The sequence below is a fragment of the Akebia trifoliata genome, chromosome 12 (assembly GCF_017979445.1).
Source record: "Akebia trifoliata isolate Shusen 1 chromosome 12, ASM1797944v1, whole genome shotgun sequence".
NCBI classification, from domain to species: domain Eukaryota; kingdom Viridiplantae; phylum Streptophyta; class Magnoliopsida; order Ranunculales; family Lardizabalaceae; genus Akebia; species Akebia trifoliata.
Window position 1 is genome coordinate 7202969 of NC_141386.1, and position 6000 is coordinate 7208968.

The window sequence follows — 6000 nt, forward strand, 5'->3', positions numbered from 1 at the left end:
ACCTCTCTTAGAGAGGTAAATGAAGTCAAAGTAACTATAATGAATGAACTTATTCTTAATCTATTTTGTTTAATATTCTTAGTGATTTACTTTTTGTTCATAAGTATTAAAAATCTAATTTAAATTATCGAGAGTTCTGATGGTTTAATCTTTAGATAAGGTCAAGTTACATCATGTTTTGTTCTAGTAGTTTGATTTTGATTTTGATATTTATTTATTTAAAGATGGAGTCATACTTTTTAATTATTATATGTGCTAAACCGGATTTACTTTTTGATCTACGAGCATTAGCTTTGTCTTAGTAGATTGAGATAAAAAAGATTCGAACTTGTTTATTTACTATATTTACTAGGGTGGATTTGATTGATCTAAAATTTTCTCTTATAGTTTCATTATTTCCTTTCTATTAGATTAATTGATAGATATTTCTAAATTAATTTTTTTTATTAATTACTCATAATCTTTAGTCGGTTTAAGTTAGGAAGATAATTGGATAACTTTGTCTCTGTGAATCTACCCCTTGCTTACCAAGATTTTACTTAATTTTTGTTTTACTATTATTTTTATTGATTCATAACTACAACTTGAACAAATTGGCATTATTACCGAGGACAACAGTTTGATCCAATACCTTTTTAACAAAATTTCGATTAGGATTTCTGCCAATCGAAGTTTTACTTTTCAAAAAAATTTAAAAAAAATTCGTTGGATTGCTAAATCACGCATGAGAAAAACACCAAAATATTTTTGATTTCATCAAAATTTTACCACGGCGCCTTGGTCAACTTGGGCGGCACAATTAAACCTCGAGATTCGCATATCTGATTTCAACAATAACTTTCTGAAAATTGTAAGAATTTAATAAACAAATATTTTTTTCTAGATATTTTACTTTGATTTATCTTCTGTTTTCAATCAAAGGATTTCACGAGGAGTGAGTGGTTGGAAAATTTATTCGACTATCCGAATCTGGTTCTTTAACGAAAAAAAAATAGCAACTTCTTTTTTATTTTTTTTATTTTTAAATTAAACTTGTAGTTGGTTTTAATTTTACAAGGCTCGGAGTGTTAATAGATTTAGGGAAGGATGATAATGGGATATAAGTGTCCCAGCCCCTCGAATTCATACATCGAAATTGGTGTCAGTAGTCCAAGTTGACTCAACTATATCATTCCCCGTCTAAAGCGAGAGGTAAGACTGGAACCCCCCACATAACTCTTGCAAGTGGGTTTCTGTATTGCTTTTGGGTGATTATCTGCACACTTTGGATTCGCACTTAGTAAATAGGGCACTCTTACAAGAATGGCACTATAAGATAAGAATTAGATTTTATCATCGAATTCTTGTCCTATTAAGAAATTGAATTCACAGTCAAAAATTAATTAAAATTTGGTTAACTTGATTTTAGGTCCCATCGAGCTCAATAGACAAAGTTCATTTAAGTTGGACCAATTGCACTTCTCGATTAAGGTCTGTGCCTAAGCGAAATCCTGTCCCGCTGTACCCTGTTGTATTACAGTTGTACTAGGGAGATAGACTACATCTATTCTAGATGAAGAGGTGATTTGAGAGTACCCTTGCTCAAGTATTGTGCACCGCCTCTCATCTCGGGGTTAAACTAGTTGACTCTAATTTTATAGAACTAGGTTGAAAACTCATATTATTCCTTTGAAATAGTTAGGAGTTATCTAGTCTATAAAACCCATTAAACACTGTGTGAATTCCTCCATGCTTTTTGTGCGAGTTTGTAGTATATGTTAAAATATATACAGAACCTGAAGCAAATTTACATCATCATGGAATTCATGAGATAATCAAGGATCCCGTGCATCCTATGTGATAATTATGATCATTTTCCCGAGTATTGTCCAAGTCTCCCCATGCTCCATGCTACACAGGCCAATATGCGTAATTCTCAAAATTCTTATTGGATACTGACACTTAGTTTTTTCGATCAACCATACCACATAGATAATTAATTTCTCTCGGATAACAAACCTAAACAGAACAAGTTCACTCAAGGTATCCATTTTGATAACCATGATAATTTATATATACACGACACCTCGATGATGAATGAAATCATAATTCCCCAACAAATCTATGATTCTCGACAATTCTTCAAACATAAAGTTGCGAAGCCAGAGTTAGCATCCAATTACTCATATATGTCATCTCTCTCATCTTCGTCATTAGAGTCCTTGATGATTGAGTTGTCAAATCAACAACAAAAGTTCTTCCAATAACAACAGGACATTGGTCAAGCCTTAGTCAAAATGGAAACTTAATTGAGTCACCTAACACTATCTTTAGAAGAAGGGAATTTTTATCAATTCAAAAATAAGAGAATTTTCTTCAAAATATCATTAGCGACCGATTCCATTCTTTTGAGGAATTCGATGATTGTCTATCAATGACTGATATCCTTTTATCAATTGAATTTCAAACACAAATCAATGAGGTTCCAGATCCAACTACAGCAATGATGGAAGTCCAACTAGGTTAGCTAATATTTCTCTTAGAAGAAAGAGAGAATGATCAGTTTTCAAATGAGATAGCCTACAAGAGTCAAACTGTGTTTCAAATTTTCAATGAGCAAGATAATTGTACAAGTATGACTAAGGAAATTGATTCATTATAGAAGGAGAATGTCATCCAAGAGGAATCAACGAACAACTCTAAAAATCTGACCATTACCAAGAGCTAAACTTTTTTGAAGGTTAGTAAAGAAAATCAAACTTTGTATCCCATCCAGCCTATAGTTCTACAAGATTGCAAAAACCCAGTTTGTCTTACAATCTCCATTTTCTTAGGGAATACGATGGTTGAGAACTGTTATAACAAGGTGATAATTGAGAACATACATAAGATGTTGATCATTTTTTAAAATACTTGACATACTTTTAAGTCGATACAAATCTACCTGACCACCATTTGGGATAAGAAGTCAATCTTCGTGTTCGTCTAATTAGATGTTAGGAAAATACCTAGAAATTAGACATTTTGATAGGTCCAATTGAAGACGTTAAACTTAGTGCTTCTAGGAGGCAACCCTATGTTTTTGTTTCTTTTTTACGATAAGTCGTGTAGTTAGGATTTCTTTGTTTTCTTATAATTATAAGCTTCCACATAGGACCTTAGTTTCTCTTCACTCAATTTGAATTCACCAAAAAGATGCCCAAGGGTTGAAAATTTCAAGAATTTGTCTAAAAAAATTTCTTGAAAAATTTATTTTCTTGGGATTTTCCAAGTGAGAAAATTTATTTTCTTGGAAAATTTCTATTTAAAAATTCTCAAAATCTAATATCCTTCTCATTCTCTTCTTTTCTAAGCCAACTCTCAACCAAACCAATCAACTAGTACTACTAGGATCTGCAAACTAATTAACAATTGTTGATTGAGCAATAGAAACAGATATTGGCCTATATTGAAGAGAAGAAGGCACGTGCAAGTACAAGTGTTGCTAAGAGTTCAAATTTAGATTAAGATGAATTTAATTCTTAGATTATGATTTTTTAATTAAGTTATTTTTTAATTCTTAGGTAGGATTTCATTTATGCAAAACTGTTTCGAAAATTATCATTGCTAAAACTTTCAATCTTTTCAAATCAGTTGTAATAAGACTTTGCACATTAATGTCCAATCCGTTTCAGGTATGATCTAACTTTTATCTCTATTTCCTTACTACTTACATATTGAGGACAATATTTAATTTAGGTTTGGGGTATTAGGTTAGCTCACAATTGCATTGTTAATTTATTTGCAAGTTTTCAAAAAAAAATTTTACACATTTAAATATTTTCTTCAAACTCTTTGTATGTAGTATTTACATATGAATTTCAAAGTTTAGGCTCATGTCCTAATCTTTTATTATAAGTTCATTTTGGTTATTCCTTATTAAGAAAATCATAAAAAAAATTACTTTGAAAAATTCACGACACTTCTAATTGAGTTATTAGAAAAATAAGATTTTATGGAACAAGAGTTGACATTCTTCTCTATCTAGAGTGTTAGGGAAAACCTAGTCTAGTGAACTATGACTTCCATGTCCTTTGATTGGCTGGTTAAAAGAATTACAAAACTAGGGTTAATATGACTTTGACAACAACCATAGGATTAGATTGGATACCTTGAAAATGGCTACCTACTCTTTGAAAAAGACACCAGAAAATAGTGATGTGTGAAAAAAGTTGAAAAATAAAATGTAAAAAAATGTGAAAAAGACCAAATCATAACAAAAATACTTGAACTAAAAAACTACAAAAATAAAAAAGAGTCTAATGACACCAAATAAAGTAGTTTCAGTAGTGTGAAAGCTATCACTAGTAAAAATATGAATAAGCTGAAATATCATAGATAAAATCCCTTAGAAGTATTAAAGTGAACATCCACACCTCTCACAATCTTAAACATGATGTTTAGTTTCGAGTTAGAACTTAGGTAAAACTGACCATTCTTAGCAATTAGGAGGTGAAATCTTCTTCTAGAAAAAGATGTTACTTTTAAAATCAGAAAAATTGCACAGGCACTCACTCAAGTTATTTTTTTAGAAATTTTCTAAACTAGATAATGGAAACTTAGAATTTTTTTCAAATGTAAAGGATCTTCGATTGATTTGTGAAATGTCGTTATGTTCACCTTACATACTATGATTTTTATTTTGATATTTGCCTAAAGTGTTGGAATTTTGTGGGTATATTTACTACAAACCCTCATGAGTCAAACTCCACTAAGGATAAACTAGGTGTTTAAGGACTTACAGTATTCGCTACATGTAATCGTGTGACTTACAAATGTGATTTGTAATTTAGTTTTTACTTAATTTTTACTCAGAAATAGTAAAATGTAAGTTTAGGGGTGTGACCAAGGTCTAGAAAGTGATTTCTAGAGCCCTAATTACATAGACTTTACGAGTAAACTATACATTAAACCCTTTAATTAGATGTAATTCATTGTTAGCCCATAATTATTATTAATTTCAAATAAATGGTATTTTAGACCTAATTACAGTTATTTTCGTATAACAGGAAAAGTCACAAAGTTCCGGAAAAGAATCAATAAAATCTGAAACATCCATTATGATCCAGGATCTGAATCAAAGTCACAGGCCAAAATCTAGATCTACTAGGCCTATATTGACCGCGGTGCCTTAGTCAACTTGGACGATACTGTGGTGTCGATGGAAAATTTCTTGAGATTTGAATAAAAGATTGGTGGCTACAGATACTTCGTATTGAAGTTATTTTGTTTAAGGAAGGTTTTCAAACTCTAGAAATTCTAATCTGATCTCTATAAATATTTATAGATTCACATACTTCAAGCTCTTTTCCTTTTCCTCGGGTGTCGACAAACATCTCCCAATCCTCTTGCTTCAACCATCTTTTAGGTTTATTCATCTTGCACTGAGCATTTGTAGTACCAGATGTACGATATTTCTTTCCTAATCGGTATTTTCAATTCCTCCAAGCATTACCAGCTTTCTGCAAACAGAAATCTCGATGGTCATTGGTGATTTCAAAGTGATCATATATAAGAAAATGAACAAATTGATCAAATTAAACAACAAAGATATAGTAAATAAAAGTCAACATTAATAAAAATATTATAAATAAATAACAATTACCTGGATCAAATGCCAGATGAGATCAAGTATATGGGTAGGTACTCTATTCCAAGAAGGGTATAGAGGTGATACATTTTCCATAGCAAAACGACCTATTTGTGTAGCTAATGCAATTGAATTCTCACCGATGCATTATCCATGCCCATTGAAGCTCAGACAACATCATGGACAAGAAGATGAAGAAGAAACGCGATTTGTGATTAGTGTTGAAGAAGATGGTGCATCTATCGATTGGGAAGATGTAGGTCTATATCCCGATAATTCAGGTTGAGAAGCTAAACAGTCATGCAATGAATCATGTAACTCGGAAGCATCAGAGTTTGGATCACGAGACCCATGCTGTGACATATTGTCTGCATTCAAATTATAACATACAA